Raw genomic sequence first — 23,002 nt, forward strand, 5'->3', positions numbered from 1 at the left:
GGTGTATAAATACCCCAGCTATTCCTACATGGAGTAGCAAGAATTGAGCATGAAATTGAGTTGAAAAATGGGGAAAGAAAAATTAAAAACTCTCTTAGGATTTAGAGTCCCTTCTTCCTAGTATTTAGAAAGTTTTTCTAAAGGGAGAAGTGAGGTCTAAGAAAGAGAGGTTGTAAAAATTGTCTCCTAAACCCGTGAAAAGGAGAAAGAGTATAAAAGAGTAGTTGATCTTTACCCATTGAAGGAAAATTGTTAGTGGATGTTGGTAGCCTCGACGGAAGAGGAATCGACGGAGTGGATGTAGGTCACGACAACCGAACCACTATAAAAATCTGGTTTACATTTCTATTTTTGCTATTTATCTTTATTGCAAACCACTTTACTTCCTTATTACTTTTGCTGCACACCCTTCCATACGCTTTCAAAGTTAAGATCTTTCCGAAATAGGTTTATTCAGAATGAAAGAGTTTAGAATTGATTTTTTACCACTGCACTAATTCATCCCCCCCTCCCCCTCTTAGTGGCGACTCGTTTCTAACAGGATAGAGATCTAGTACCCAATATGGAAGGATCCATTAAGGTTAAGTTGATGAGGGGCTTCTATAAATAGGAGGGAACCAAAGACTCATAGGCTAGAGGTTCTTTTTGGCTGTCTTCTCCTATTCTCCTCTCTCCCTCTCCTCCTCATATTGTAGCCCTTATTTGGGGCATGTGGACAACAAGAAGGGGCAGCCCCTTCTTGATTGCATAATGTGCGTGAGGAAGTGTTTTGAGCAGCGACTTAAGGAGCATCTTTGTAGCCCTTACCATGTGAATCACCATTAGAGGGAGGACAGTTGACCTCCTTCATCCTCTCCTATAGATCTATAGGTTTTTAGGGATATACAATCTCCCTAGGTAATTCTCTTATGCATAGTTTTTCGATTTTGCAGGTTTTTGTACACCAACTTTTGCACGACGATGAAACTTTCTTTTCTACAGAAATTTTGGGATTTTGTTTTCTATTCTTCCACTGCTCATGTGATGTCACCCTATATTTCCCAACAGTGGTATCAGAGTGGGGTTGCTCGTGCAAAAAATTAGCTTTTAAACTATGTGTGTTGTGTTCAATCCTGTTGAAATTGTTTTACGTGATTGCTGCAATTTTTTGTTATAGTTTCAAATATATTCTGCACATTTTCTTACTATTAAGAGGTGTTTTGGATAGGGCTTGTAATGTCAAATTTATTAACACAAAAGGGGAAGAAAGGGTAGCAACTATTGCTTCCCCTTGGATTGGTCGAAGGCTGCTTATAGCCTTGGCCAAGAGCTCCAATTTATTGCTCTTGACTTGGCCAAAAGCAACATGAATGAGAGCAGCATGGCTGCCCTCAATCTGCTGTATGGTGGCCCCTATAGCTAGGTTTCCTGGCTATAAGGGGAACCCTTGGTAGCTAGGGTTTCCTAGCTATAAAGGGCACCCCTAGCAGCTAGGGTTTCCTAGCCACAGGGGTTGCCCAAGTGGCCAAGAGTTTTGGTCGTATGGGGCACTATAGGCAATGGTAGCCTTGCAGCCATAGTTTCCTAGCTCTAAGAGACTCCTTACTGGCTAGGGTTTCCTAGTCATGCAAGGTAGTCCAATGACCTAGGATTTGTGGTTTTTAGAGAGTCTCTATATGGTAAGATTTCCTTGCTTAAGAAAGAAATACCTGCCATGTGGGGTACCCTATGGTAGGGTTCCCAAAATACTACATATAACTAATTAAAATAATTTAATTAATTATTATTATCTAGTAATCCTACATGGTGATGTGTACATGTGATGTTTGATGTGGACGGATGATCATGGACCGTGTTATGTGTGTATACATGTGATGTGATTATTATTATTATTGGAGCATACAAGTCTTTAATTTATTTCTCATTTATTGTCGGGCCTGCATGCTTGTGATTAAGTTATAATTGTATAAGAAGGTGCAGTAGGAGCATGGAAGTGATAGCGAAACCCACGAGACTGAGACGGACGATTGCAATGCATAAAGATGCATCGAGATGTCGATGAAACCAACGATGATGAGATGGACGATCATAGGGCATATAGATGCGTTGTTGCATACATAGATCTTGGTATGAGTGATCAAGCTCATTGGCTTGGGCTTGATCACATTAGGATACAATTCATGATCATCTGGTGTGATTGCTCATATGATGTGTGATTGATTATACACCTACTACATATGTATATATATTTGCATGAAATGTATATATATATATTAAATATGTATATGTGTGACATGTTACATTAGGAGACCGAATCAAAATATCTTCTCTCGATAATATTAAGTCAGTAAACATGAGATAATTAGATTAACCCATGTGGTCTTCCATTGTTATGTTAGGATCAAGAGTGGCACTAAGAGGGGGGGGGGGGGGATGAATGTAGGAAAATATTTAATTTTTGACTCAAATTGTTTGTTTCAATTTGAGTAAGTAGAGAGGAGAAGGTTGAGCAGTTTGCAATGTTGTAAGTTGAATGCAGGAAAGAGAATTTGCAGTAAGGAAATAACACACCAAAATTTATAGTGGTTCGATCATCGTGACCTACATCCACTCCCGATTCCTCCTCTGTTGAAGCCACTAGCATCCACTATCGATCTTCCTTTAATAGGCAAAGACTAATAACCTCTTTATAACTCTATTCTCCTTTTGTAGGCTCAGGAGAGAACCTTTACACCTCCACTTACTCCTCCCTAAATAGAATTCTAAACACTTAGGCTAGAGGAGGAGAATTTTAGGATCAAGAGCGGCACTAAGAGGGGGGGGGGGGTTGAATTAGTGCTGCGAAATTTTTTTTTGATTTCAAAAGACTTGTTTTGATTAAAACTGATTCCGATGAAAATGGTTTTGATTCAATCCGTTTCAGAGAGAATTTGAACTTGAAAACTTTTGTAAAAGTGCCAGAGAAGATTAAGGAGATTTGTAGTAATATAAATTACACAAATGAAAAGCATCAATTTCGTAAATTCTTCGTACGATTAAAGCCGATCTCAAAAGGTGTTTACTTGAAAGTGTATGTAGGTGAAGTAAAAGCACAGTAAGGAGGAGAGGCAGTTTTCTATAAAAGTAAATTACTCAAAGTAAAAGCAAACTGAGTTTTAGAGTGGTTCGGTCAATGTGACCTACATCCACTTTCGAATTCCTCCTCCGACAAGGTCATCAGCGTCCACTAAAGGCCTTCCTTCAATAGGTGAAGACCGAACACTCTTTACAGTGCTGTCTCTTTTTCCCGGGTTTAGGAGATAACCCTTACAAGTCTCACTCCTCTTTCTTGGATGGTTACAAGGCTGAGAGATGAAGGAGGAGAACTCTTCACTTTTATAACACTTTAAGACTCAATAACTTAAGATTATGCCAATGCTTTTCGTGCCCTTTCATGTAGAAAAGGGTGGGGTTTTTATATGCCTCAATAGCTTCAAAATTGGAGCTAAAAAGTGTCTCATCTTGGATTTCGGAGGTACTGACTGTATCACCACCATTACTGGGTGGTACCACCACCTGTAGTCTGACACAATGTCACGGACAGCCTTCTAAACAGGATGTTTGATGTAATACTTATGTATGTCTGTGTCTTTTGGTATGTTCATGCTTTACACAGTATGTAAAGGGACAATCGAAGGCTTAATAGTCCCATTTTAGTTAGGTTTGATGGCCGTTTTAAGCTTGTAAATAAAGGTTATGTCATGTGGACACTTGTGAGAGATTTTCAATCTGTAGTGGACCATTTTGGCCCTTTATTGTGCAACTGTCGAAAGCTTGTAAAGTTTGTTTGTAATTTACATTGTCTATGAAGTGTTTTAAGAAAGGTTTGCTTGTGGATCCCGAGTGAGGCATTTTCTCTAACCCGTTTTCTCTTTTGTGGGTCCTAAGGGACCATCGGAGGTTTCAGGGAGGCTGACCTTTGCGGACGGACATGCAAGGGTGCCGCATGACTTAGGCAAAACTAGCTAAGTCCGTAACAAATGGTATCAGAGTGGCACAAGCACTCATTAAAACACTTGACACGCAAACGTGGGGGACCTAACGGGGTTGCGTTGAGGGCAATCAGCACACGCGCGACCATTTGGGAGAAAACGGGTATGGAGATGTAGGAAAAATGAGTCACTCAAAGGAGCGGGCATATGAGAGTGGCATTCAGAGGAATGGCCAACCCTTCACGCAAGAGGCACCACGAGGACAAGCAAGCTAGGAAGAATGCGGAGCGCACAAAGGTTGGGATGGCTGAGTTCGAGCTATGACTCAACGTTGACAACAATACTTGATGGTGCTCAAGGCAAGCGAGGCGCTTGGTAAAGGATGAGACCATGCAAGATGGAATGAGTTGCTCAGCGACTGAAAGAGTTGTGCAAAGCTCATAGAGGTGAGGGGAATTGTTAACTTAAAGAATTTGGTACTCATGCATGGGCTTGTATGTGGACAATGGAATGTTCGCAGCCATCCCAAGGCGACCGAAACTCGGCACCATGGAGTATTAAAACTTTCTCTTCGGCATATGAAGGATACATCCATAGGAGGCTGAAGTGTGCACCATGGAGCATTAAACCTGCAAGTTTAGCATGTTGCTAGGCCTTGAGTAGTGCAGTGGGGGCTATATTGATGTGGAGTTGCAATCTAGCAAGTGCGTTTGCAAGAGGCAGAATAATGCATAGTCTGTTCAGCAAATCAGAGTAGTCCTTTGGGATGGTGGTCTATGAAACGAAGAGAGATATTACTCTAATAGGATAAATATCCAGGAGGGATAAGTCCCGGCTCTCCAGAGAGAGAATCATGTGTAACAGACCGCACATGTTGATGAGGAGTATCTCAACAAACAACAGCTCCACGAAGCTCAATGGACCGAGCAAGCAGCGAGGAGTCGTCGCATGATCTCGCTTGAGAGAATGCATTGGTGGATGCATTACGAGATCAAGTGGGGGAGCAACCCAATGCAACACAAATGAAGACACACTTGGAGTCGATATAGAGATCAGACTCAAGGGAGGGCTAACCCGTGGAATGGTGGGCGCGAGGTCCACCATCAACTCAATGCAAAAACGAGGAGCGAAGCAACTTAGGTGTAACTTGGCGCAGCACCCAAGCTGCATGAAGTGAGCTAGCATAGAAGATAGAACATGGAGCAGAGGCATAGTGCTTTCCTTGGACAAAGGTCAAGGACATGAACTCTTGCAGAGGCAAGAGCAGGATCATGTTGTTCCATGGGTCCTTCATTCTGATGGAGCAGACTCATCTTGAATGGTGTCAAAGACGAAGGGAGCTTCTGGGCACATGCACCTTATCTTGGAGAAGCATTTGATGGAGGAACTAAAGCGACTCAACTTACGGAGGTGAAGTTGGGTTCAGAAGGCCTTGGCACGGGGCAAGAGGACGCGGAGGTGAGTACTCTTGAAGAATATGCCATAGTGTTACCATTCAAGTTATCATGAAGGAAGTGGTGTGCAGCGGAGATTGTGCTGGTAGGGGCAGAGGCCCAGGATCCAGACATTGGTGCACTAATTGCAGCGAAGTCGGTGGACTTCGGGAGCTACTAGGCAACGAACTGTCCTAGAGCAGTGCTTCATCTAGGTGCGACCCAAGAGTGGGTGGATGAAGGTCGATTGCAAAAGGAGCGAACAAAATCGAAGGTGGAAGAGACCCTGCGATGTATTGGCAAAGGCCACATATGGAGGGATCATAATTCGAGTTCATCCCACAAGGATCAGAATGCAATAGAGATATCACTAGGAGGTGACATGGTGCAGCGGATCATGGTGGAATAGTTCATGGCAATGCGATACACAAGACCTAGTCCGGTGAGGGACTAGATCATACGAAGGTATGATCGAGAGCTACTGGAAGCTCTACTTCGATGAACAACACGACGGCAAGAAAGGCTATAGATTCAAGGAGTGAAGGCCATGGTACCATAGAGGCAGGTCTTCCATGCGTGCATCAAATTTTGCATCGGATGAAAGCCTTGGTCATCAGCATATGGGGGCTATATTCCACTAAGGGAAAAGTTCGAATGCAAGTACTAGTGAGTCCCATGGAGGGACTTGATTATGCAGAGGTATGATCGAAGCAATTGGAGAGTTGGATTATTGCAGAGCCCATATTCGCTTAAGGGAGCCCGACAATTCAAAGGACAAGGTCGAGTAAGCGAACGTTGTTACCAAGGAAGCTAAGGAGAACATAATCGGTGCAAATCCTATAACGTGATAGCAGAGGCCATGCATGGGAGTTGCAGTCTGTCTTTCCATCGACCAAAGGGAGTTGCTTGGAGAATACAGAGGTGTTGAAGCAGGAGGTCGAAAGGCGTGAGGAAGCGACGATGAGTCAAGAGTCCAGAGGGACTTAGCTACCCAAAATCAAGCATCAGTTAGAATGGAGGTGGATTCGAAGGGGTGCCACAGAGACGTATCTACTGATCATGAAGAAAATGGATGTAGATGCGAGGCAATGGATAGTAGGGCCATGGGCATGGCAGCGCCATGGTACCGTAGAGGAGGGACTTCTGTGAAAGTCATTGATCTCTTGCTCTCATGGATGGAGAGCGCTTGGTCGTGAAAGGGGCCGAGGTGGTGGAGCATGCAGAGGCAAACTTCAAGTACCGAGACAAGATTGAAGGACAAAGGCCAAGGAATTTCGTAAGACCGGTGTCAATGAGCTTCTCATCAAGATAGCTGAAAGTGAAGGACTTCGGGTCATGCAAGAGTGCACAACCAAGGAACGAAGCAAGCAGTACGCGATGCTGTACTTTGCTGCTCAGTGGGGTAGGTGACCGGGTTGATGGAGAAGACGGTACAATCCAGAAGAGACCAAAACTATTAGAGACTTACTCTAAGTTGGAGTGAAAACTTTCTGCATTCCAGAAGTTCGATGGCATTGAGAAGGTGAATCACAGTAACTAACTCAATGCAAGGAGTGCAAACACTTCAAGTGCTTCAGAAGTATGAGTAAAGAGCAGGCGAAGGTCAGTAACTAGCTCTATGCATGGGTACAACCTCGAGGAGGCAAGCGAAGTCAAGTAACATTTGCCTTCTCAACTCTTAAGAGAATAGGCAAAATCGAGTGCCCCAATTCTCTTATTTATCCAGCAGAGAAACTCTACACAGGTTCAAAGACCCTTCGAAGATAATAGAATATAATAGTTGTCAAATCCTCACCAATGGTGATCAGTGCTACTGAGAAAAGACTATCCTCTTCATTTCCCAATAGAATACCAATCAAAGCGGAAGTGATGTGAATATACTTGGAAGTGACAACTAAATGAAAGAAGAGTCGATGGACATTTTATAGAGGAAGGACCCAAAACTTTGAAAGTTTGCGAGGCGATGCTCGTTAAAGCTCCAATAAGCATCCACCCAATTTAAGTAACATGTGGTATTTGAGAGACTAGCGCATAGTAAGGATGGTCTTTACCTTCATCCGGAGGATCTGTTAGGATCAAGAGCACTAAGAGGGGGAGGGGGGGGGGGGGGGGGGGGGGTGAATTAGTGCAGCGGAAAACTTTCGACGATTAAAATTGCGTTCGTACGATAAAAGCGATTTTGGTAAGAAAATCGATTCGTAAATCACTTTAACTTGTAATCAAGCGAGATGTAGTTAAAGCAAATATATAAAGGCAGTTTGCAGTTATGATGGAAATCAGAATGTAAGCGCAAACTGAAATATGATGTTCGTACGATAAAATCGATTTCCGTCTTAACGCCGATTCGGAAAATACTTAACTATGAAACATATTCGTAAATGAGCAAAAGGCAGTAAGCTACTAAGGAGGTTTGCAGTAAAGATAAGATGCTCAAAGTAAATGCAAACAGGGATTTAGAGTGGTTCGGTCAATCTTGACCTACATTCACTTTGGGCTTCCTCCACCAATGAGGTCACCGACGTCCACTAGAGGCATTCCTTCAATAGGCGAATGCCAACCACCCTTTTACAGTTTCACTCCTTTTGACGGGCTTAGGCGACAACCCTTACAGAAATTTCTCTCCTCTCTTGAAAGATCTAAACTTGGAAGAAAAGAGGGTAGAGAACTTCTAGCCTTTATAACACTTTTGAGCTCTAAAAATCACATAGTAAGATTGGATTTTCGGTGCTTTTGGTTGCCCTTTCATATAGGAAAGGGTGGGGTTCAAATAGGCCCCAAACTGGTTTGAATTTGGAGCTCAAAAGTATCTTTTCCCAGATTTTCGGGGTCCTAGCGGTACTACCTCCTAACTGGGGTGGTACAACCGCTTGGCAGCTCAGAGACTGAGCCTCTAGGCGGTGCCACCGCCTGACAAGGGCGGTTGCACCGCCCAGTCTCGCTCGGAGACTAAGCCTAGGCAGTGCCACCGACTGACTAGGGCAGTTGCACCGCTTGGCAGAGCTTAGAGACTGAGCTAAGGCGGTTCCACCACTTGTCAGGGGTGGTTGCACCGCCCAATCTCGCTCGGAGACTGAGCCCAAGCGATGCCACCACCTGACTTGGACGGTTGCACCGCTCAGCTTTCCTAGGAGACCATCTCCTGGGCGGTGCCACCGCCGACCCTGGCAGTGCCACCGCTTGGCAGGAATTCTGGTCCGAATGGGTTGATCCATTCAGCCCAATTTGGGTCTATCAAGGGCCCAATTGCCCCCAGATTAAGTTAATGGGATCACCTCCCATTCCTAACTTAATCTACATGCTAACTACGATATTTCTTAAGACATTTACTGCAACTTGCTCCGTGCGTCAATCGCTTGTTCCAGTGAGCTTTCGGCGAACATCCGACGAACCTTCGACGATGCTCCGGCGGACTTCCGGCAAACTCTTGGACTTGCGATGAGCCACTTGGCGAGTTCCGATGAGCTTCTTTGGCAAGCTCCTGGACTTCCCGGATTTGTTCCCGCAGAATCTCCGACAACCGTCCGGACTTCCGTCGAACTCTCGAACCCCCAATGTGATCATGGTCTTGACTCCGGCGCAACTCCTGCTGCATGTCTTTCTTCCATTGTAGTTAATCCTGCACATGTAAAACAAAACTTCGATCGAGATAATTAATCCTAAGCAATTAACCAAGTTGTCCGGCATGTCATTTGTCCCTCGATGCTTCGTCCGATTCTTCGGCGCATCGTCCTCTCCTATGGCCTATTGCCTAATCAGCTAGTTGACTCCGCAACTCCGATATTCTTGGCACAATACCCGCTCTTCTTGGCCCGATGCCCGAGTCCACGGCCCGAAGCGTTCTGTCGATACGTCGACCGATCCACCGGCCCGACATCCAATCTTCTGACATGTTCCTCCGGCACAACATTATTTTCCTGCTTTAATTGTCTCATCTTGATCGAAGCATCCTGCGTGACTCAAAACGCAGATTAAGTCATAAACATATATCAAGTGGTTTCATCATCAAAATACGAGATTCAATAGGATCCGTAGGAACCAACAAGGATCAACACAACTCAACCAACCCCACACTAGAGTCAGAGTCATTAGCGAGTTGAAGCAGCATGGTAGATCAAAGGTTCGACTACTAAAAAATAGTAGCGGAGAGTAGCTAGGAGCCAAGAGGCGCATTACAGCTGGAGCAGAAGATTGAAGACTCAGCAAAGGCAAGGAGTTGTAGTGTCGGCAAAGGCTTCGATGAGAATGTCGAAGGAATAAGTGGGGGAGAATGTCACGAACAAACTTCTTAATAGGATGTTTGATGTAATGCTTATGTATGTCCATGTCTTTTAGTATGTTCATGCTTTGCACAACATGTAGAGAGATGACCGAAGGCTTAATAGTTCCATTTTAGTTGGGTTTGGTGATCGCTTTAGGCTTGTAAATAAAGGTTATGTCATGTGGACAGTTATGAGAGATTTTCGGTCTATAGTGGACCATTTTGACCCTTTGTTGTGCAACTGTCTAGAGCTTGTAAAGTATGTTTGTAATTTATATTTTTTATGAAGTGTTTTCGGAAATGTTTGCTTGTGGATCCCGAGTGAGGCATTTTCTCTAACTCGTTTTCTCTTTTGTGGGTCCTAAGGGACCTTGGGAGGCTTTAGGGAGGCTGACCTTTGCGGACGGACACGTAAGGGTGTCGCATGACTTAATCAAAACTAGTTAAGTCCGTGACAACTAGGCGGTACCACCGCCTGATAGAGCTCGGAGACCGAGCTCTAGTGGTACCACTGCCTGACAGGGGCGGTACCACCGCTGACAGCAATAATTTTTGGCGGTACCACCGCCCAAAAATCCTGGGGCACTGCCTTCCAGGTGGTGCCACTACCAGCTATATTTTCAGGGGTTGAATTGGGTGCTCAATTTGCCCCAATTCAGCCCTGTTAAGGGCCTAGTTGGCTCCTAATTAAGTTAGTGGGATTACCTCCCAATTCTAACTTAATTTATGCTCTAACTACGATAATAAAGACATGATTACGGTGCTGCTTATTCCAGTGCTTCAATTGCTCTTCCGGTGAGCTTTCGGCATACTTCCGACGAACATCCGATGAACTCTCGGCAATGTTCCGCGAACTCCCAGCAAGCTCCTAGACTTTACGACGATCTTCTTGGTGAGCTCTGATGAGCTTCTTTGGCAAGCTCCTGGACTTCTTGGTTGGTTCCGTCAGAACTTCCGATGAACGTTCGGACTTCCGTCGAACTCTCGAACTCCCAATGAGATCTCGATCTTGACTCTGACACAACACCTGCTTTATGTCTTACTGCTATCGTAGTTAATCCTGCACACTTTTCTTAACATATAGATTAGATTAAATATATTATAATTAACTTTATCATCAAAATCCAAGATTCAACAATCTTCCCTTTTTTGATAATGACAATTAATTGATGACGGAGTTAACCTTAACTCCCTCTATCTATATGCCATACTTAAGAAAAGATATTCTTGAATTCAAAGTCTTTGAATTCAAGAAACAAACTGATAAGATAAGTTCATTAAACTTATCAACATACACATCATGATTCCTATCATGATCTATCATTCTCAAAATACGATGCCAAGTATTTATCAAAATGATGTCAAGGCATGACATCTATTTTCAAGTATGATATTTCAAATATGAAAGATGACAAAGATAGCAATTTATCATTCTATGACAAGATATCAATTACAAAATAGCAAGTTAAGCTCTAAATATCTTATCATAATGAAAGAAATTTATCAAACAAACATTTCAAGTATATATGATGAAATACATTGCATATATTTGTTATCAATTTACCATAGTATTATTTCTCCTCATTTGTCATCAACAAAAAGGAGAACAATTCAACAATGTAAGTGTGGTAAAACAAAATCAAGCAAGTTTCACACTCAAAAGTTCTCATCATTAAATGTTATCAGCATTAAAACGATAGATTCCAACAACTTCTCCCCCTTTGTCATCACATTTTGCATGAAGAAGAGGAAAGAAGGTAAGGAGGGAATCCATTAAGAACTAAATTTGTGAAATGATTTGAATCAAGTAATAAATAAGTTTTCACTAAAACATGCTTTCATTTTGACAAAGATAAGGGATTCATGAAACGGATCGAGATATCCATATGAAATCAAATCCCTATGAAAATTATCACACACAAAAATTCATCTTGCAAGGATTAATATATCCATTGGAATTTCTTCAATTATTCATGGGAGAGTAATATCACATGAAGGGGAAATTCATGAATAAAACTTCATAATGAGAAGAGCATTACATCAAATCCATTTCTCATTAAAAATTCATAAGAGTGAAATCCGTGAGAGATGTATTTGTCAATAACTTCCATGAATCAAACATCAACACTTCATGCATTTATAAAATGTTTCGTCATAGCCTTTCATCACTACTTGCATGAGGTAATATCATTAGTGCTTGCAGCACTCAAAAGTTAAGAATCCGATATTGCATAATGTATGATTAAAACTTCTCAATATTTAATAGAGATCATAATCACCATAGAAATTTCTAGCATCAAAGTAAACACGATATTGCATCATTGTATGATAACATGCTCATCATTTAAAGGGATCACAACATCTTAAGTTTACAACATCAAAGCACAAAAATTTTTAGCATCAAAGCAAACAACATTTTATGTTTACAACATCAAGGTAAACAATTTTTAGTATCATAAGAGGAGAAGATTTAACTGAGTGATCCAAAGAATCAAAAAAGTCCAAAAATAAAATTTGACAAATTCATGCATTCGGACAAATTAACATTCCTAATTCTCTTCTACTAAAATCAAATTATTCTTCAATTAAGGGCTTTGTAAAAATATAGGCTAATTGATGTTTCATATCAATAAACTCTAAGATTACATCATGATTATTGACATGATCTTGTATAAAGTGATTCCTAATATCAATATGTTTAGTTCTGGAATGTTGAATGAGATTTTTTGTTAAACATATTGCACTTGTGTTATCATATTTTATGGGAATATTTTTAAGATGAATCTTATAATCTTCTAAAGTGTTTTTTATCCACACAACTTGTGTACAACATGCACTTGCTGTAATATACTTAGCTTCGATTATAGATAGTGCAACCGAATTTTGTTTCTTGGAAGACCAAGAAACAAGTGTGTGTCTTAAAAATTGACATATTCTGGATGTACTTTTCTATTTAATCTACATCGAGCAAAATCCACATCAGCATAAGCAATTAGTTCAAAGTTCTTAGATTATGGATACCATAATCCTAGATTCGTGGTTCCTTTAAGATATCTAAGTATTCTCTTAACTGCTTTAAGATGAGATATCTTAGGATTAGATTGAAACCTAGTACAAAGTCATACACTAAACATGATATCCGATCTAGTTGCGGTAAGGTAAAGTAAACTTCCTATCATACCCTTATAAGCTTTTTAATCAAAGCTTTCTCCACTTTCATTAATGTCTAACTTAGTGGAGGTACTCATGGGAGTATTGATAGCCTTTGAGCTATCCATATTAAACATTTTTAGCAAATCTATAGCATATTTTATTTCACTAAGAAAAATGTCATTGCTTCGTTGTTTGATTTGTAAGCCTAAGAAGAAAGTTAATTCCCCCATCAAACTCATTTCAAATTCAAGACTGATACTTTTAGCAAATGATTCATATAGAGATTCATTCGTGAAACTGAAAATAATATCATCAACAAAAATTTGAACAATAAGAAAATTATTTTTAAAATTTTTGATAAACAATATAGTATCGACCTTGTTTTTAGAGAAATTATTTTCAGAAATGAGCTAAGTCTCTCATACCAAACCCTTGGGGCTTGTTTCAATCCATAGAGAGCTTTAGTCAATTTAAACACATGATTAGGGAGATTATCATTTTCAAATCCGAGAGGTTGTTCAACATATACTTCTTCGAAAAAAAAGTTATTAAGAAAAGTACTTTTAACATCCATTTGAAACAACTTCAAATGATTACTACTAACAGAGGAAAGGAGCATCCTAATGGCTTCTAATCGTGCCACAAGAGCGAAGGTCTCTTCATAATCGATCCCTTCTTCTTGGTTAAAACCTTTGGCCACTAATCTAGCCTTGTTTCTAACGATGATACTGAGTTCATCTTGCTTGTTTCTAAAGACCCATTTAGTACCAATAACTAAATGATCATTTGGCCTTGGAACAAGCTTCTACACCTCATTTCTCTCAAATTGATTTAACTTATCTTGCATTACGATAACCCATGAATCATCTTTCAAGGCCTCGTCAATGCATTTTGGTTCAATTTAGGAGAGAAAAGCGCCATTGACACAAAAAATTTTAAGAGAAGAACGAGTTTGAATCCCTTTAGATGTGTCTCCTATGATTAGCTTCTTGGGATGAGCATCTACATACTTCCATTCCTTAGGTAAGGAAGTTTCGGAAGAAGATACATCCAAATTGCTAGGTGGAGAAGGGGATTCATTTAAATTCAAAGTATCAAAATTAAGATCATCATCAAAATCATTTTTCTTAACTTCAAAAATTTTATTAAAAACAACATGAATAGATTCTTCTATAACTAAAGTTCTTTTATTGAATATTCGAAAAGCCTTTGAAATTAGAGAATAATCAAGAAAAATTCCCTCATCGGATTTTGCATCAAACTTTCCTAAGGTATCTTTTTCATTCAATATAAAGCATTTACACCCGAAAACTTTAAAATATGAAACATTGGGTTTTTTGTTATTCCACAACTCATAAGGAGTTTTGGAAAGTAATGGTCTTACTAAAACCCTATTCATGACATAGCATGTTGTATGTACGATTTCGGTCCAAAAATATTTGGGTAGGCTATGTTTATTTAACATGGTTCTAGCTATTTCTTGTAAGTTTTTATTCTTTCTTTCTACTACTCCATTTTGTTGAGGATTTCTTGGAGTAGAGAAGTTGTGGCTGTATCCATTAGATTCACAAAATTCTTGGAAATCATGGTTTCAAATTCACCACCGTGATCACTTCGAATTGATGAAATCATAAATCCCTTTTCATTTTGAACTAGTTTACAAAATATAGAGAAATACCTAAAGCAATCACTTTTGTGTGCCAAAAAGTAAGTACATGTATATCTACTAAATCCATCCACAATGATGAACGCGTATTTGCTACCTCCTATGCTTGATATAGCAATTGGTCCAAACAAGTCCATATGGATCAATTGCAAAGGTCTAGAGGTGCTTATTTAGTTCTTAGGTTTGAAGCTATCTTTTATTTGTTTTCCTAGTTGACATGCATCACACACATTATCTTTGACAAACTTAATGTGAGGAATTCCTCTTATAAGTTCTTTAGATGAAATTTGAGAGATTAGTTTCATGCTATCATGACCTAATCTCCTATGCCAAAGCCAAGCATCGTCATTCAAAACCGGAAAGCACATTTCATTGCAAAGATCATTGATGTCAATAGTGTATACGTTATTTTGTTTTAGTGTAATTATAGATATGTTTTTGTATGATTTTTCAATAGTGCAAGCATTAGATTCAAATTTAACAATATATCCTTTATCATACAATTGACTAATGCTCAAGATGTTATGCTTTAAGCCATCAACTAACAACACATCTTTAATAAAGAAGTTGGATTTGTTATCTATGGTTCCTTTGACAATGATTTTACCCTTGTTGTTGTCTCCGAAAGTGACATATCCTTCGCTAGTGAGCTTAGAGAATTGAGATGGATCTCCGGTCATATGTCTTGAGCATCCACTATCAAGGTACCATCTCTTGCTCCTAGCTTGTGATGGTAAATGTTTCTACAAAAAAGGATGATTTTTAGGTACCCATTTGACCTTGGGTGCCTCAAAAATCAATCTACATAGCTTATTATGTTGCATTAAGTCATTTGAGGTTCTTTTAGGAACCCAAATCAATTTGTGTGGGCTACATTTCTTAAATGGACAATGATAAGCTATATACTCAAATTTACAACAAAAGTTACATTTATTTCGGGGTGAAACATACAAAGTAGAGCCTTTAACAAAGGTGGTTGGATTTTGGTGAGAGCTACTCACAAATTCGATTCCGCTTTTTCTATAAATGTGACTCTTGTTGGCAAGGATCATGTTCAAGGATTTGCTACCAACCTCAAACTTTTCTAAGATTTTCTTAAGTAGTAAGTTTTCTTTTTGAAGTAATTCTAGTTCATCAGATTTCGTACATGAAGCTAAACTATCATTGTGCTCAACTTTTAATCTTTCAAAATCGCTAATAAGAGAAGCATGTTCCTTTTTTAAAGAGTTATATTTTTTATTCAAGGTTCTACATTCATCAAATAATTCATGAAATGTATTTAAAAGCTCATCGAAAGATAAATTTACATCTAATGAACTTATTATCTCATCTCCAATAGTCATTAGTGCATAGTGAGCAACTTGCTCGGTGATGATAGGCTCCCTCTTCTTCTGATACACTTGAGTCATCCCATGTGGCTTTAAAAGCCTTCTTCTTTGGTTGCCTTTTCTTGACTAGGGGACATTTGCTCTTGTAATGTCCCGGCTTCTTGCATTCGTAGCATATTATTTAATCTTTCTTGGGTTCAAATTTATTTTTAGTAGTATTTTTAAATTTATTCCTTTTAATGAATTTTTTAAAATTTCTTGTTAAGAGTGCCAAGTCTTCATCGAGGTTCTCATCACTTGAGTTTTCTTTCAAGTAGTCTTCTTGAGTTTTTAGTGTCATATTCTTCCTGTTCTTTGGAAGGGTGTCTTCAAGTTCTTCATGAGCTTTACAAGTCATCTAATAGGTCATTAGTGACCCAATTAGTTCTTCGAGAGGAAAATTATTTAGGTTTTTGGCCTCTTGAATGACCGTGACATTAGGGTCCCAACTCTTTGGAAGGGATCTTAAAATTTTATTAACAAGCTCAAAATCCGAGAAACTTTTACTAAGTCCTTTTAGACCATTGAAGACATCCATAAATCAGGTGTACATGTCTCCAATAGTCTCACTCGATTTCATTCGAAACAATTCATAAGTATGCACTAAAAGATTGATTTTTGACTCCTTCACTCTACTAGTGCCTTCATGAGTCACTTCGAGTGTGTGCCAAATATCAAATGTCATTTCACAAATGGACACACGATTAAACTCGTTTTTATCTAAGGCACAAAATAAGACATTCATAGCTTTTGTGTTTAAAGTGAAAGTCTTCTTCTCCAACTCATTCCAATTATTTAAGAGAAGACTTTTGAAATCCATTTTCTATAATATTCCATAGTTAGAAATCCATTGAAATTAGGAAGATCCTTATTTTAGTCTTCCAATATGGATATTGGAAGATAAACCAAATTTAAGGAAATGATTAAATTTGGTTTCCTTAATCATATGGATAAGTTAGGAATTCTACTAATCAATTAATAATTTAATTGATTAGTAGAATTCCTAACTTATCCATATGATTAAGGAAACCAAATTTAATCATTTCCTTAACTATAATACACAAATATAGAAGTTAATAATAATGCAATATATCATTTATAATAATTAATTTATATTAAGGGAGAAATTATCGGTCATTACATTTCTTCCCCACTTAATAGAAATTTGGTCCCAAAATTTGATTAAGAATAACATTAATCAATATAGTTAGCTTTTGAAATACTAAGTCGGACAAAACTAAATTAGCTTGAAAAATATTTTAATTAAATGTACCACTCAAAAATATATATTTATATATTTTTCACATAAAATATGTGACAGATTAATGAAACTTATTGAATAAATTTGATTTTAGATTATGGATGTATATCAAATTCTATATCTAATAAATCAATAAAATTTTTAAGTTTTAAAAGTTAATTGATTGTTGATATAAAATATAAGTTGAGGTACAACTCAACAAAAGCAATTGAAATGATTAAAATTTATCCAACTTTTCAACATATATTCTTTTATAATTTTGAATGATTTATATTTTATATATGTCAAAGAAATAATATTATATATAATTCTCATTAGACTCGTCACTTCATTAAACAAATAATATCTGATAATTTTACATTAAATCAAAACTATATTTAAATTAATTACTCATACAATTAAGTTTAAATATCAATGCATGATCAAATATATTCTAACTTCAAAGTCACATATTTTATTAGTGTCAACAATAACTTCTACAAACCATCCTACATGTCAAATTTAATCTCAATTTTAAGAATAATATATGGTAACAAAAATTATAAAGTTAAATACTTTATATTTATATTTATAAAATTTCTATAAAATTTTTACACTTAAAATTATCAAAACTTTTACATTAAGAGAATAACTGAAACTTACTATAATCTTAATGAATAACTAAGTCATATATATCTCAAAAATAAAATAAATATTCTATAATTAAATTAACATCCCTAATCTACTTTTTAAAAAGGGGACAAGAAGATCATGGAAAAATCATATTCAAAATATAAAATCTTATGAGAGTTTATAAGATAAACTAATATGACACTTATTTTAATTTAGAGAAAAATTAAAATTTTGACCTTCTATAATCCTATTTCAAGTCATTTAATGAAATTCAAGTAACATCTTTAATCAATTATTTTTATAAAGAAAATTATATTTAACTAAAAATGATCATAATATCATAAATATATGTTGTATTTAATCTAATTCTCAAAATCTAAATCTCAAACACTAATTGGGTCATCTAATATTCTAGTCCTAGGATCCTATATTCCAACAGGTCCTCAAAATCATTGCTATAATACCATTAAATTTGTCACATCCCGAATTTATAAAAAGAATAATAAATCAGTAATTTATTATCCATAATTTACATAATAAACTCCCTCATTTTCATTTCATTCGTCTTTGAATTCAAATTATTGTCTTTACAGTAGTAAATATTCTATTAGCTAGACAAATGACATCTTTTACACACGGTCACAAGTCTCTTCCACCCAAGCTTCAGATCTATTACACAATAGTAGATTACTCTAAAAATAAATATAAAATAAATACACATCAGTAACCACACATGCTGGTAGGAACCTCAGAAAAATCATAAAAATAATCTTCAATATTAATGAAATATAAAAAAATATCAATAATTCAATATGAAAATATATCTATTCATCATAAAACTTATGCATCAGAAAAATGATGATAATTTCTTACATAATAAACAAAATTATGCATCAGCCACATGCAACACATAGAATAACAAAGGCGTACATCACCCAATGGTGCACTCTCCCAACAGCGGATGGAGAGGCATATTCCACGGGATAGATTCCTCCCAATAGCGGATGAAGATAATCCATATCGCACTCCCAACAGCGGATGGAGTGGTATCCCTCACCCGCCTAAGTGGGGACACGTTCCTCTCAACAGTGGATGGAGGAACCGTCTAACCATCACATCTGACGGCCCGCTAATCCCCGAAGGGAATCGCTATACCTACCCTCGGTAGGGATACATAAACATCCATGATCATTCATTTACACTCATTCAATCACTCATGCATACATCAAGAAATCAATATGATTAAACATTACGAGAGACCATACTTGATTTAAATCTACAAGACTATGTTCATTGGTGGCTTCGCACTATGATGGGCCCGTAGCTCCTTTCACAGGTTGCACTCCCAATGTGAACTAGTAGTCTAGTCACATCTACTATATGATACTTATCATATCAATATCATAAACATATAAAAGCAATAATCATTTTTAAAAGACACCTTCAAATAAAATATTTAAAATTATCAAATCATAAAAACATTAAACATTAATATCTCAATAGTCCACAATCAATCAAAACCCAAATTGGAATAGCTCAATTGGCTTAAACCAAACTCAATTCGAGTATAATCTAATGGAACCAATATCAAATCCTTATGGAATCAATCTAAAATCACCCTAAACCGGTCTAATTTAGATTTGATTGATCTTGATTCGGTCAAATAGGTTTGAACTAGTCATGTTAGTTTGAAATCACCCTAAATCGGCTTTAACTGATCAAACTTGTTTGATTTCATCAATTAATGAGCTCAAACCAATAGAGAAGGAGATTGGATTATGTTGTATAGTGCTAACCCAAACCGAACCAACCCACCTGAGTCTTGGGCGAGTCATATACATTGCATATACCTGTTCCAAATACTAGGTTGAATTGAGGTATGACAGGCTATATAAAAGGAGCGACTATATGTCTAATGCCAATCGCGTAGTTGGGCAGGCTTAACTTAATGGACTAGGCTAAGCCTCACTTATAAGTTGGGCTAGGCCTTACTATTGAACTAGGTCATGCTTAGCTCACGAGTTGATCTTAGACACATGAGTTGGGGTCGTATCTGACCACCTAGATTAAGTTGTACCTAGCCGCATAAGCTGGCCCATGCTTAGCCACATGGTTGGGTCGTACCTTACCGCATGGGCTAGGTCATACATGGCCATATGGATTAGATCGTACCAAGCCATATGGGTTAGGTCATGCCTGACCATATGGGCTAGGTTGTACTTAGTCACATAAACTAGGTTGTACATAATCACATGGTCTGAGTCGATTCGATCTGATCGATCAACTTGACTCAAGTTAGACCCAATTAGAATCCTATTATCAAATTAGATTTTAATATTAAAAATTATTAAATAATTACTCAAATACATTAATTAAAACTTTAAATTCATGATCTAAAATTTAAAACTAATTACATTACAAAAATTCACACATAATTCTTGAAACATATATATATATAACTAATTAAATAAATTAAAACTATTATACTAAATAAGAATTTTAATAATTAAATCAATATTAAAATTCACTTAAGCTTAAAATATCAATACAAATCAAATAATCAATCTAACATCACAAATCAATTATTATTATTTAAAAATTATGAAATTTCGAAATTAAAACATCATCATTCAGTATAAAATTATAACAATCTCAATGTTAAGATTTCAAAACACATATCAAAGCTAATTAAAATAAAAGGATTCTACCTCTCTTCGATTATCCCTTCCTTGATATCATCTCCCAAAAAGTCATCTCCTCAATCCTCCTATTGTTAGGCCTAGTAGAGAATGAGGGATGAATAGTCCCTTTATATAGGAGAAGATGATATCTCCCCGAAAAGTAAGTAATAATTTAATTTTTATTTTTAATTTATTTTACATTTGCTTTCACACACAAAAAAGTAATATAATATTTATTTCTTATAGTTCACACAAAAAATGGAATGTAAACTATTTACTTCCTAAATATCAAATCACTCATTAGGAAATATATCAATTAATAATTTAATTGATTAGTAGAATTCCTAACTTATCCATATGATTAAGGAAACCAAATTTAATCATTTCCTTAACTATAATACACAAATATAGAAGTTAATAATAAAGTAATATATCATTTATAGTAATTAATTTATGTTAAGAGAGAAATTATCGGTGATTACATTTAAGTGGGGGTGATTGTAACACCTTTGATTAGTCCCACATCGAAAGTGGGCAATATTAAGATTGACTTATAAAAGTTTGATGAGTGTATTACTATCAATTTTAGCTTAAGCATTTTAGTCAGTAGTTTAGATCAAACGAAGTTGATAGGCCCGTTAGCCTATCAGGCCCAAGTTGTGACATTTAGTATCAGAGCCGACCTAGCATTTGGGCATGGTGAGGGGGCTCGAGTAGGAAAGGGTCACCCGTAAACGGAGTCAGAGGACTCGTCACGACGTGGAGCCGAGTGGGGGTAATTATAACACCCCTGATTAGTCCCAAATCAAAAGTGGGCAAAATTAAGATTGACTTATAAGGGTCTGATGAGTATATTATTATTAACTTCAGCTTAAGCATTTTGGTCACCCGTTATTATTGCATTGAATGCATGTTATTTTATTCCTTCTATTATCAAAAACATTAATTTCATTTCATGTTTAATAGTTAGTGGAACTAAATTAGTTTTTGAGAACAATAGTTGTTCAATAATATTAGATGATGAGATCATCACGAGAAGAACATTGTATAATGGTTTGTTTATATTAGACATTGCTTCACATATCTTGAATGTAAGTGTGTCCAAGAGGTAATGAGATGATGTGAATAATGCATATATGTGGCATTGTAGGCTAGGTCACATCATAAGAGAAGAATTCAAAAGTTGCTAAAAGATGGATATCTAGATCCATTTGACTATGAGTCATATGCAACTTGCGAGGCTTTGCCTTCGTAGAAAACTGACCAACTCTCCTTTTAGTGGAATTGGAGAGAGAGCCACTGAGCTGTTGGAACTTGTACATAGTGATGTGTGTGGACCCATGTCAATCATGCCATAGGTGGTTACTCATACTTTATTACTTTTACCGATGATTTCTCAAGGTATAGATATATGTACTTTATGAAGTATAAGTCCAAGGCCTTTAAGAAATTCAGAGAGTATAAGAATGAAGTGGATAACCAGACTAGAAAGAGTATCAAGACTTTTTTATCAGATCGAGGAGGTGAGTACTTGAGTATAGAGTTCACCCAATTCCTTAAGAACTATAGGATTCTATCCCATTTGATACCTCCTTATACATCTCAACTCAATGGTATATCTGAAAGGAGGAATCGTACACTATTAAATATGGTGCGGTCCATGATGAGCTTCATCGACCTACCCATCTCATTGTGGGAATATGCCCTAGAGACCGTAGCTTACCTTCGGAACAGAGTTGCAACTAAGTCGGTAGTGTCTATACAATATGAGATATGGAAAGGGAAAAATTCTGATCTTAAGGTTGTTAAGATTTGGGCTGCCCTGCCCATGATAAAAGACACAAGCCAGATAAGATAGAATCAAGGATGGAGCTGTGTCAGTTAGTGAGATACTCCGAGGAAACTTATGTGTATTATTTCTATCATCTCGAGGATCAAAAGGTCTTTGTAGCTAAGAGAGCAGCGTTCCTTGAGAAGAAACACATTCTTGGTGGAGACAATGGGAGCATGATAGAGTTGAGCGAGGTTGGAGAACCTAGCTCAAGCACCACTTTACAACCCTAGTCTATTCAGGTACCTAGTACACAAGTTCCAACTTTACGTAGGTTCAATAGAGCATCCCATCCTCCTGAGAGATATGTGGTGTTGAATCTCAGATTTTGATGATGAAACCAATTGATACTGTTTATGATTTGATTTATGTTTTGAGTGACATAGGAAGCTTCGATAAGGGAGAGATATTTGAAGCAAAAAGAATCATGTTGGGCCAGAGAAAAACATGTCAGAAGGTTGGACGTCGAGCCGAAAGATCGGTCGACGTATCGACAGAAAGCTTCAGGCCATGGACTCAAGCATCGAGCCAAGAAGAGCAGAAATTATGCTAAGGAAATTGGAGTTGTGAAGGTCAACTGGCCGATTGGGCAATAAGCTACAAGAGAGGATGATGCGCTAAAGAATCAAATGAAGCGTTGATGAACCAATGACATTTCGGACAACTTTGATTCAAGCTTTGTAATAATTGTCTAGATTAAAGTAGATTTTAAGTATACAAGATTAACTATGATAGCAAGGCATAAAGCAAAATAAAGTCCCGAAGTCAACAACGAGATTTCGTTGGGAGT

Source organism: Musa acuminata, chromosome BXJ1-7 (genome assembly GCF_036884655.1).
Source record: "Musa acuminata AAA Group cultivar baxijiao chromosome BXJ1-7, Cavendish_Baxijiao_AAA, whole genome shotgun sequence".
Lineage (NCBI taxonomy): Eukaryota > Viridiplantae > Streptophyta > Magnoliopsida > Zingiberales > Musaceae > Musa > Musa acuminata.